Source organism: Apodemus sylvaticus, chromosome 14 (genome assembly GCF_947179515.1).
Source record: "Apodemus sylvaticus chromosome 14, mApoSyl1.1, whole genome shotgun sequence".
Taxonomy (NCBI): Eukaryota; Metazoa; Chordata; class Mammalia; order Rodentia; family Muridae; genus Apodemus; species Apodemus sylvaticus.
The window spans coordinates 52,993,998-53,007,335 of record NC_067485.1 but is presented as its reverse complement, the minus strand read 5'-3'; positions in this window follow the sequence as shown (position 1 = coordinate 53,007,335).

Below are 13,338 nucleotides of genomic sequence, written 5' to 3'. Positions count from 1 at the left end.
GCATACATAAAAACTTCAAATCAAAACAAGAAAGTGTGACAATTAACTGAAAGGATTCTGTGCCCCTGTGGCACGGTGGGGCATCTTTTGGATATATTTCCAAGAGTGGTATTGCTGGTTCTTCAGGTTTATCTACTTTCAATTTTCTGAGGAACCTCCAAACTGATTTCCAGAGTGGCTGTACCAGTTTGTAATCCCACCAGCAATGGAGGAGTGTTCTTCTTTCTCCACATCCTCGCCAACATGTGTTGTCACCTGAGGTTTTGATCTTTGCCATTCTGATTGGTGTGAGGAGGAATCTCAGGGTCATTTTGATTTGCATTTCTCTGATCACTAAGGACTTTAAACATTTCATTAGGTGCTTCTCAGCCATTCGAGATTCCTCTGTTGTGAATTTAGTTCTATACCCCATTTTTTGATGGGGTTGTTTGGTTTTTTTGCCGTTAGCCTCTTGAGTTCTTTATATATTTTAGATATTAACCCTCTATCAGATATGGGGTTAGTGAAGTTTTTTTTCCCAATCTGTAGGTTGCCAACTCGTCTTATTTCTGGACCCCTGAGATCTCTCAAACACTGGACCACCAAAGAGGCAGTATGCACCAAATAATATGAGGCCCCAAACACACACACACACACACACACACACACACACACACACATATATATCAGAGGACTGCCGAGTCTACGTTCAGAGATGATTCACCTAACCTTCAAGAGACTGGAGGCCCCTGGGAGTTTAGAGGTCAGGTAGGGTGAAGGTTGAGGAGTGGGGACATTCTTGTGGAGACACGAAGTAGGTATGGGATGTGGGAAACAGTTGGAGGGTAGACAGAGGTGGGGTTCGGAATAAAATCTGGAGTGTAAATAAATAAATAAAAGTTTTCTGCACAATATAGGAACCAATCACTGAGAAAAAGTATCTACAAGGTAAGGGTGAGTCTCTAAGACAAGTAAGAAATTTGAGTAAATAAACAGTAGGAACAATGAAGCAAAACAATCCGATCCAAAAGTAAGTAAAGTACAGAATACTTTTCCAAATGAGATACACAGATGTTTTTTCTAATTTGCTTTCTGTTGCTGCAATAAAACACTGAAGAAGAATTCAGCTTGGAGAAAAAAAAGGGTTTATTTCATCTCTCACTGTCATGTCACAATCTGTCACTGCGGGAAGTCAAAACATGATATTAAACAAGAACCTAAAGGGAAGAATTAAACGGAGGCCACAGAGGAATGTTGCTTACTAGCTCACTTCCCTTGGCTTGCCCAACTACATTTCTTTTTTTTTTTTTTTAATTTTATTCGATATATTTTTTTATTTACATTTCAAATGATTTCCCCTTTTCTGGTTCCCCACTCCCCAAAAGTCACATAAGCCCCCTTCCCTCCCTCTGTTCTCTCACCCATACCTTCCCACTTCCCTGTTCTGATTTTGTCTTATACTGCTACATTGAGTCTTTCCAGAACTAGGGGCCACTCCTCCATTCTTCTTGTACTTCATTTGAAGTGTGGATTATGTTTTGGGTATTCCAGTTTTCCAAGCTAATATCCACTTATTAGTGAGGGCATACCATGACTGATCTTTTGAGACTGGGTTACCTCACTTAGTATGATGTTCTCTAGCTCCATCCATTTGCCTAAGAATTTCATGAATTCATTGTTTCTAATGGCTGAATAGTACTCCATTGTGTAGATATACCACATTTTTTGCATCCATTCTTCTGTTGAGGGATACCTGGGTTCTTTCCAGCTGCTGGCTATTATAAATAGGGCTGCTATGAACATAGTGGAACATGTATCCTTATTACATGCTGGGGAATCCTCTGGGTATATGCCCAGGAGTGGTATAGCAGGATCTTTCGGAAGTGACATGCCCAGATTTCTGAGGGACTGCCAGACTGATTTCCAGAGTGGTTGTACTAATTTGCAACCCCACCAGCAGTGGAGGAGTGTTCCTCTTTCTCCACATCCTCGCCAACATCTGCTGTCTCCTGAGTTTTTAATCTTAGCCATTCTGACTGGTATAAGGTGAAATCTCAGGGTTGTTTTGATTTGCATTTCCCTGATGACTAATGAAGTTGAGCATTTTTTAAGATGTTTCTCCTCCATCTGAAGTTCTTCAGGTGAGAATTATTTGTTTAACTCTGTACCCCATTTTTAATAGGGTTATTTGGTTTTCTGGAGTCTAACTTCTTGAGTCCTTTGTATATATTGGATATTAGCCCGCTATCTAATGTAGGGTTGGTGAAGATCTTTTCCCAATTTGTTGGTTGCTGATTCGTCCTTTTGATGGTGTCCTTTGCCTTACAGAAACTTTGTAATTTTATGAGGTCCCATTTGTCAATTCTTGATCTTAGAGCATATGCTATTGGTGTTCTGTTCAGAAACTTTCTCCCTGTACCGATGTCCTCAAGGGTCTTCCCCAGTTTCTTTTCTATTAGCTTCAGAGTGTCTGGCTTTATGTGGAGGTCCTTGATCCATTTGGATTTGAGCTTAGTACAAGGAAACAAGGATGGATCAATTCACATTCTTCTGCATGCTGACCTCCAGTTGAACCAGCACCATTTGTTGAAAAGGCTATCTTTTTTCCATTGGATGTTTTCAGCCTCTTTGTCGAGGATCAAGTGGCCATAGGTGTGTGGGTTCATTTCTGGATCTTCAATCCTGTTCCATTGATCTGCCTGCCTGTCACTGTACCAACACCATGCAGTTTTTAACACTATTGCTCTGTTAGTATTGCTTGAGGTCAGGGATACTGATTCCCCCAGAATTTCATTTGTTGTTGAGAATAGTTTTAGCTATCCTGGGTTTTTTGTTATTCCAGATGAATTTGATAATTGCTCTTTCTTACTCTATGAAGAGTTGAGTTGGGATTTTGATGGGTATTGTGTTGAATCTGTATATTGCTTTTGGCAAAATGGCCATTTTAACTATATTATTCCTGCCGATCCATGAGCATGGGAGGTTTTTCCATTTTTTGAGGTCTTCCTCTATTTCTTTCTTCAGAGTCTTGAAGTTCTTGTCATATAGATCTTTCACATGTTTGATAAGAGTCACCCCAAGATACTTTATACTGTTTGTGGCTATTGTGAAGGGGGTCATTTCCCTAATTTCTTTCTCAGCCTGCTTATTCTTTGAGTATAGGATGGCTACTGATTTGCTTGAGTTGATTTTATAACCTGCCACTTTGCTGAAGTTGTTTATCAGCTGTAGGAGCTCTCTAGTGGAGTTTTTTGGGTCACTTAGGTAGACTATCATATCATCTGTAAATAATGATAGTTTGACTTCTTCCTTTCCAATTGTATCCCTTTGACCTCATTATGTTGTCGAATTGCCCGAGCTAGTACCTCAAGTACAATATTGAAAATATAAGGAGAAAGGGGGCAGTCCTGTCTAGTCCCTGATTTTAGTGGGATTGCTTCAAGTTTCTCTTCATTTAGTTTGATGCTGGCTACCGGTTTGCTGTATATTGCTTTTACTATGTTTTGGTATGGGCCTTGAATTCCTGTTTTCCAAGACTTTAAGCATGAAAGGATGCTGAATTTTGTCAAATGCTTTTTCAGCAACCAATGAAATGACCATGTGGTTTTTTCTTTGAGTTTGTTTATGGAGTGGATTACATTGATAGATTTCCGTATATTGAACCAACCCTGCATCCCTGGGATAAAGCCTACTTGATCATGGTGGATGATCGTTTTTATGTGTTCTTGGATTCGGTTGGCAAGAATTTTATTGAGTATTTTTGCATCGATGTTCATAAGGGAAATTGGTCTGAAGTTCTCTTTCTTTGTTCCATCTTTGTGTGGTTTTGGTATCAGCGTAATTGTGGCTTCATAGAAGGAATTGGGTAGTGTTCCTTCTGTTTCTATTTTGTGGAACAGTTTGAAGAGTATTGGTGTTAAGTCTTCTTTGAAGGTCTGATAGAATTCTGCACTGAAGCCATCTGGTCCGCCCAACTACTTTTCTAACAGAACCCAGGCCTACACAGGGATGGGACCATTCACAGTGTGCTGGACCCTCATATATAGATTAACAATGAAGAAAATGCTCTAAAAGACATTGCACACTGGCCAGTCTGATGGAGGTAATTTCTCAAATGAGCTTCCATCTTGAACACACAAGATATTATTAATCCTGATATTTGTAAAAGAAAAACCCAGTTCCACAGTTACATTGTCCTTGGTCAGGTAGGCCTTACAGGCCAACTTTGGCTTTTACACTATTTTCATAGGTAATTAAGTCTGCATTTGTATATTTTTATTTTGTAAATGCATACATTTTTATTCAGCAAGAGGAGGAAAATTTTCATTAATAAATGCTCCTTTGGGTCTTCAATAATTCTTAAAAGTAGCAATGTTTTATTAGCTCAAAGGGATTTAATATAGTCAAGGGGTCTTGGTGAGATGTCCTCCACCCCTTAGCCAATTAAAAAATTAAAGGGCTGGAAAAATCTACAACAGACAGCAGTAGAGAAATCTCAAATACTAAACACCACAGATACCAGTATATAAAACCATCATTTAGAAATGGTATTTATGGGGGGTGAAGTTTATACAATACAACAAATGCACAGGAGAAAAGACCCCTCTGCAAAATCAAGGGGGCACTGGGAAGCTGATGATCTATTCTCTTCTGGAGGGCTGGGGCTTAAAACTCTCTAAGGGTCTTCCTCCCATAAAGTAGTGCTGTTACGTTTAAAGAAAGATTGGTCCACAATTATTATATGAACATATCCAAACTTTGTTGAGCCAGTCCATTAGCAGGGGGCTTGTTGATGGGAGATAAAACCTCCAAGGCCTTTGTTTTAAGCTGCCAGGCTTTTGTCTCAGGTCCAGAGGAGGAAGAAGCTGGCTACCTTAGATGTTCCTTTATTACCCTCTAAGAGTCCATGATTCACTGAAGAATGATTACCCTAGACTCAAATAATACGTAAAAGCAAAGAGTGTGTTACTCTGCAGAAGTCTAGCATGTTAGGATCTACCATTCCAAGATGGAGACAACCAAGTGAACTCACAGGCCCAATTTAAAGCACATTTCCAGTGTGGGGGCTGGAAACTGTTGCTGGGGAAATCTGGAAACTCTCTGAGAGCAGGGCAGTTTCTGACTAGCTGTCTGATGCCTATTTTGTTGTTGTTGTTGTTTTGTTTTGTTTTGTTTTTCTAGTAACTGAGTTGCCTAGGCTTGTCTGAACTTGCCCAGTTCTTAGACCTAATCTCCTGAACTGCCAATGTGAAGCCTGCCATGGAGTTAGCCTTGTCTTCTCACCCAGCGATGGCCCCTCCTTCACTAATAACCCTGGAGTCCATCTAACTCCTACCCTCTCAGTCTGACAACTCTTGTTCTTGATAAGATGTTAAATTTTAAAAATGAGGCAAGGATACAATTCTACTCTAATATTCTGCTAGTACAAACAATGGCATCTGAGGGTCTAATCATTCTGTGACTTGAATGTATTTTACATGTCTTGATGGTATTGTTACATGTTTGTTTTTAATAAGAATTCCATATGAACACCTTAGATGTAGTCTCCAAACTTCATACAAACCTATGAACTAACTCAAGACAAGTAAACACTTAGCTACTGTGTTTTCCCTATTTGTCCTTAAAATCGCCCATATTCTATGCTTAAAATGTGATACATATAATATGACCCTTGAAGGTCTTTCCACCTGGACAGAATGAATTTAAAATATGTTTTATCAGTTCAGTTATTCCAAAGCACTTTATACCCTCTGGTGCTCATTTGAAACTTAGATATTTCTTTTGGCATTTTTTTTAAACCAAAACTTTACATTCTGCTTACTTTGAATGAGCAGATTCTAATTTTGAGTGCTAAGATATTTTGGCTGGAACACTAGAACTTCTTAACCTGATAGCAATGGGGTGCTTGCATAAGCAATATTCATTCCTTAAACTCATTTTCACCTCACTTGGATACTTTTAATTTTCCATTTCCCTTAATATGTAAGTCAAAGATGTTATTCCAGACCATATCAGGCAGATGACACTGCAGACACCCCACAGTGCACATTTGCAGACTTATTACTGGATTTCCACTTTCATTTAGAGTGTTTCACAAAATGAAAGTTAATAAACATATTCTCTATTTTTCCACAATCATTTAGTGCTTATTGAGACCCCAGTCTCAGTCGAATAAGCCTTGTTTAACAAACATTCAAATATACATTTAACTACATTACATTCATTCTATTACATTTAACTTTTTTCTTACAAATCTTCCAAAGGTTTTATCAAATGTATTCAATTGTTAAAAAATAATTTACCTAAAAACATACTTTCTAAACTTTTGGAAAATGAAATCAAACAAAAATACCAATCTTCATCCTCTGGTGCCACTGCCCACCTGAGGATAAGCTAACCATAGCAGGTACAGGGTCCCATTCCCTCTGGTCAGACATTAAATCATACTGTCAATTCAGAGAACCACAAAAGCTCTTGGAACTACCAACTTCTGATTAATCAAACATTACTATAAGCTTGAAATTTGGCCAGGATTTCTTAAAATTGTCTATCTTACAGGCTGATTAAAATCTAAGCCACAAATTTAAACAAGAATTCTCTCTTGTTCTCTTTCATTATCTTTATTACAGATGTGATAACTACACCTCCCCAAAACAGTAACAACAACAACAACATCCAACCAACAAGCTAAATAAATAAAAAGTCAAAGCACTAAGCTAAAACTGAGAGTCTGGCTTCTAACACCTGAAAATTCACATATGCTTTCTCTATCTAATGTGTCTAACCTGCTGCCTTTCGATCTCTGGGAGATTCACGAATGTGCCCCCATTACATTTATTAAGGACAGCATCATGCTACAATCCCAAAAAGCTGGGCACTGCTGCTGGGCCTCAGTTTGAATAACATCATTCTTTTATGGCCATGAGAAGACCATGATAAACTCGGTGACATGAAAACAAAGGTTCAAAATTCTCCCTGAGAACTCATCTCTGATAGGGGCTGCCTTGTTTTTATTTCTACTCATAAGTTGGCTTGGTAATAAATTATGTAGAATAGTTTTTATCAAGACAAGTTAATGTTCCATTACAGTCCTTCCCCATGGTTTGTGCTGGAAGTTTCCGCTTTCCTTTATGGGTATCTTTATGAAGGCCTGTCACCTGTTTCCTACCCCAGTCCCTGTGGAAGGTGAAGAATCAGAGGCATGAAGCACTCTCTCAGGGCCACTGATTGCCTTATGGAAGTATTTGCATTTCTGCACATAACTAGTGGAGGTTACTGGTAATGAAGTAGAGAGCCAGATCTTGCCACCCCACACTTATTGTTAGCATACAGGTGATTCTACTAGGCTGCTTTCAGGGACCAAACAGCTGTTTAAATCACCTGTCTCTTGCCACGTGGATCAGATATGTGCTGTGGACAAAAGGCTCCCAGCCACCCCAAATCTCCCTGTGACTTCATGTCTTTCTCTGTTCCCTCTCTCTCTCTCCCTGTCTGACTGTCTGCCTCTATTTCTCCCCCATATACACACTCCTCTCTCCTACCCCAATAAGCCTCTTACCCCAGATCTATTATGTGGTGTAATTTCTCAGGGATATGCCTTCACTAGGGTGCCAAAAATATTCATCAGCTGCTAGAATTTTTATCATAACACAGTCTCTACTCTGTTTAAATAAAATCTTAGGTACAGAAACACTTAAGTAGGGTTGAGGGGATCACCCTCATATGTACTGTGTATCTATGAGGTGTGTGCCTATGTATGTGGTGTGTGTGGGTACATTGTATGTTCACTTTGTGTGTGCATGCTTGTGTGTGCATGTTTGTGTGTGTATGTATATATAGTGTGTATGAATCATGTATGTCAGGTATGTGCATGAGTGGTATCTATACATATAAGCTATACAAACAGTATATGTATATGGTGTTTGTGTGTGTTTGTTCCCATGAGATAGAGACACAAAGAAGAAAACATTGATTGTTAAAATGTATGCTTTATTCACAACTTTGACATTGTACTGGCTGATCTTGTGTGTCAACTTGGCACAAGCTTGAGTTGTCACAGAGAAAGGAGCCTCCCTTGAGGATAAGGCTCCATGAGATCCAGCTGTAAGGCATTTTCTCAATTAGTGATCAAGAGAGAAGAGTCCAGTCCATTGTGTGTGCTGCCATCCCTGAGCTGGTTGTCTTGCGTTCTATAACAAGCTGAACAAGCCAAGGCAAGCAATCCAGGAAGCAGTACCCCTCCATGGCCTCTGCATCCACTCCTACCTCCAAATTTCTACACTATGGGAGTTCCTGTCCTGAATTCCTTTGGTGATGAACAGTAATGTGGGAGTGTAAGCTGAATGAACCCTATCCTCCCCTACTTGCTTCTTGTTTTGTAGAGGAATACAAATCCTGACTAAGATACACATACACCATACAATTTTAGAGCCTAAGAAAAACCCTGTTAAAACCATCATTGTATGCTGGCCAGTGGTGGCGCACACCTTTAATCCCAGCACTTCGGAGGCAGGGGCAGGTAGATTTCTGAGTTCAAGGCCAGCCTGGTCTACAGAGTAAGCTCCAGGACAGCCAGGGCTGCACAGAGAAACCCTGTCTCGAAAAATCAAAAAAAAAAAAAAAAAAAAAAAAAAAAAAAAAAAAAAAAAAAAAAACGCAACAACAACAAAAACCGTCATTGTATTTATAATCAAAGGAGAAGGAAGGCAGATTGACTTAAACCAGTGTTAAACTTGGCTAACTCCAAGTTGGCTTGATTGTTTTTTTATAAAAAGTAAAAGTCAAAGATATGACTTTACTTGTTAGAGTTGGTATAGAGTGTGTTCATTGTGTGTACAAGGTTACTTGTGAATACACATATGTATGCTTGTGTTTGTTCATACTGTGCATATGGTGGGAGGATTATGATGTGTGTATGTGAATGGTGTGAGCAGATCTGAAAAATATATGCTTAAATATTTGTCCAACAATTGAATTTTTCTCAGCATTACAATTAAAACTTCAGGTATTAAGCAGAAGAATTCTCATTTTCATTCTTCTCATTACAAGTTAAGGTTTACAGCAAAACTGAACAGAATGTACAGATTTTTCACAGATTCCCAATAGCTGCATACACATGGTCTCCCAGCTACTGTCAGTCTACACTGGCCATATTCACAAATTATTATCAGCCAGAGTTCATGGTCATGGATTTGTCATGATGTCTGTAGGATGTCAACAAATGTACAATGGTGGGCATAATCCATCAAAATGTCAGAGACTGAAGAGAAACTTGAAGCAATCCCACTGAAATCAGGGACCAGACAAGGCTGCCCCCTTTCTCCTTATCTTTTCAATATTGTACTTGAGGTACTAGCTCGGGCAATTCGACAACATAAGGAGGTCAAAGGGATACAAATTGGAATGGAAGAAGTCAAACTATCATTATTTGCAGACGACATGATAGTCTACCTAAGTGACCCAAAAAACTCCACTAGAGAGCTCCTACAGCTGATAAACAACTTCAGCAAAGTGGCAGGTTATAAAATCAACTCAAGTAAATCAGTGGCCTTCCTATACTCAAAGGATAAGCAGGCTGAGAAAGAAATTAGGGAAATGACCCCCTTCACAATAGCCACAAACAGTATAAAGAATCTTGGGGTGACTCTTACCAAACATGTGAAAGATCTGTATGACAAGAACTTCAAGACTCTGAAGAAGGAAATGGAAGAAGACCTCAAAAAATGGGAAAACCTCCCATGCTCATGGATCGGTAGAATCAATATAGTTAAAATGGCCATTTTGCCAAAAGCAATATACAGATTCAATGCAATACCCATCAAAATTCCAACTCAATTCTTCACAGAGTTAGAAAGAGCAATTATCAAATTCATCTGGAACAACAAAAAACCCAGGATAGCTAAAACTATTCTCAGCAACAAAAGAAAATCTGGGGGAATCAGTATCCCTGACCTCAAGCAATACTACAGAGCAATAGTGTTAAAAACTGTATGGTATTGGTACAGTGACAGGCAGGAGGATCAATGGAACAGGATTGAAGATCCAGAAATGAACCCACACACCTATGGCCACTTGATCCTCGACAAAGAGGCTGAAAACATCCAATGGAAAAAAGATAGCCTTTTCAACAAATGGTGCTGGTTCAACTGGAGGGCAGCATGCAGAAGAATGCGAAATGATCCATTCTTGTCTCCTTGTACTAAGCTCAAATCCAAATGGATCAAGGACCTCCACATAAAGCCAGACACTCTGAAGCTATTAGAAAAGAAGCTAGGGAAGACCCTTGAGGACATCGGTACAGGGAGAAAGTTTCTGAACAGAACACCAATAGCGTATGCTCTAAGAGCAAGAATTGACAAATGGGACCTCATAAAATTACAAAGTTTCTGTAAGGCAAAGGACACCATCAAGAGGACAAATCGGCAACCAACACATTGGGAAAAGATCTTCACCAATCCTACATCAGATAGAGGGCTAATATCCAATATATATAAAGAACTCAAGAAGTTAGACTCCAGAAAACCAAACAACCCTATTAAAAAATGGGGGTACAGAGTTAAACAAAGAATTCTCACCTGAAGAACTTCGGATGGCGGAGAAGCATCTTAAAAAATGCTCAACTTCATTAGTCATTAGAGAAATGCAAATCAAAACAACCCTGAGATTTCATCTTACACCAGTCAGAATGGCTAAGATTAAAAATTCAGAAGACAGCAGGGGTTGGAGAGGGTGTGGAGAAAGAGGAACACTCCTCCACTGCTGGTGGGGTTGCAAATTGGTACAACCACTCTGGAAAGCAATCTGGCGGTTCCTCCAAAAACTGGGCACCTCACTTCCAGAAGATCCTGCTATACCACTCCTGGGCATATACCCAGAGGATTCCTCACCATGTAATAAGGATACATGCTCTACTATGTTCATAGCAGCCCTATTTATAATTGCCAGATGCTGGAAAGAACCCAGGTATCCCTCAACAGAAGAGTGGATGCAAAGAATTTGGTATATCTACACAATGGAGTACTATTCAGCCATTAGAAACAATGAATTCATGAAATTCTTAGGCAAATGGATGGAGCTAGAGAACATCATACTAAGTGAGGTAACCCAGACTCAAAAGGTGAATCATGGTATGCACTCACTAATAAGTGGATATTAACCTAGAAAACTGGAATACCCAAAACATAATCCACACATCAAATGAGATACAAGAAGAAAGGAGGAGTGGCCCCTGGTTCTGGAAAGACTCAGTGAAGCAGTATTCGACAAAACCAGAACGGGGAAGTGGGAAGGGGTGGGTGGGAGGACAGGGGAAGAGAAGGGGGCTTATGGGACTTTCGGGGAGTGGGGGGCTAAAAAAGGGGAAAACATTTGAAATGTAAATAAATTATATCGAATAAAAAAAATGAAAAAAAAAACCAAAAAAAACAACAACAACAAAAAAAAAAAATGTCAGAGACTGTTCACTACCTGCTAATCAGTTCCACCTTCTCCTCTCTCCACAAAACCTCCAACAAACACTGACCCTTTTATTATTCTACATGTTGGTCCTCCTGAATAGCTTACAGTTTGAATTATATAGAACACTTAAGATTCCTCCTATCAGCCGGGTGGTGGTGGCACATGCCTGTAATCCCAGCACTCTGGGAGGCAGAGGCAGGCAGATTTCTGAGTTCGAGGACAGCCTGATCTACAGAGTGAGTTCCAGGACAGCCAGGGCTACACAGAGAAACCCTGTCTCAGAAAAAAAAGCACTACCCCCAAAAAAATACCTCCTATCTTTCCTTGCCTTGACAGATCCTTTCTTTCTAGCACCAAGCAGTATTAAGATATAGGATTATACAAGAGCCTGTTGAATGACTTTGGTTGCTTCTATATATAACATATACAAAATTTTGATCGTGTGTAAATAAATCTGTTGAACACTTGTAACACAATGTTTTGTTTCCTTCTTAGCTGGTTTGCAGTGATAGAGAGCAAATCCAGGCTCTCCTATGTGCTAGCATGGATCCTATCATGGAGCCAAGTTCCCAGCTCACTGCAGGGTTATTGTATGACAAACACACGGCTTATTTTGTAAATGCCAGAATTTTTGCTGGATCACCTTGGCTAGATCATGTGCTAACAATATGTTTTAATCATGCTACTGTGAGTTTCTGTAGCACAGGCCCTCTGTAGCATTTGGTACTGTGCTGGGAATGTAGTTCAGGTGGTAGGAGGCTTGTCTCTCGCTCTAGAGGTCTTGGGTTGGATCCCAAGTACCACATAAACCAGGTGTGGTGGCGCATAGCTGTAATCTCTGCTCTTGTATGGTAAAAAACAGAGTATCAGAAGTTCCAGGCCATCTTTGGCTGTGTAGTTTGTTGCAGTACAGACAAGATTGGAACACATGAAAACTTGTAATATTGCCAGGATTTTCAGCAGGGATTACTGGTTTGGCCTTTCAGGTGGGCACAGCGGCATTTTGTTGAAGAGTGGCCTTGAATATTGTCCCATCTATAGGTTATCTGTATTACAGCTTTAATGAGATTTTTATTTAGATCTTTCTATTCATTTGTAGTTTCTCTCATTTCTTAAAAAAAAATTAACATTTTATTCCTCATTGGGCACAAGTTTGTTATCACCTATACATTTTACAAATTATTTCTCCTGATCTGCCTTTTGTCTCAATTTGCTGACAATAGTGCTTGTTATTTCCGTCAAGTCCAAGTAATCAATTTCTTTGCCTTTTTGGATCATACTCTTGGTACGTGTGGCACAGGATTTATATGTCAACTTAGGTAGGCTGTGGTAGCCAGTTTCCATTGAAACATTCTTCTACATATTACTATGAAGTATATAAAAAAAAACCAAAACAAATCAAAACAAAGCATGAGATATATAAGTCAACAAACTGTGAGTAAAGGAGATCTTCCATAGCATAAATGGCTGTTACCCAATCAGTCACAGATCTTAAGAGAAAAGACAGCTGTAAAACGGGATATATTTTTGTGGTTATTTTGGTTTTGTTGTTGTTTATTTGCTTGTTTGTCTTCTGGAGATATAGTTTTATTTTCCTACACCTTTTTAATTATTCCATTGGTTAATTTATATATTAACTTTTTAAACTGCCATTGATTATAGACTAAGATTTATTGGCTTCTGAATGGCTCCAAGGACAGACCTGCCTAGGGCTGTGGGTAAATAAAGCAGAGACAACCATAGACAGAAGGCTGGTGGTCTGGGCTCTCAGCTAGTCAAATTGCAGTGCCAGGAAGCTCGGTGTGTTTACAGATTATATATGTTGGACATTACTGGAATAGCCACTTACTCTGGGTTTGGGACTGCCCTCTTTGCCTATCACAATTTGAATGTACCACCATA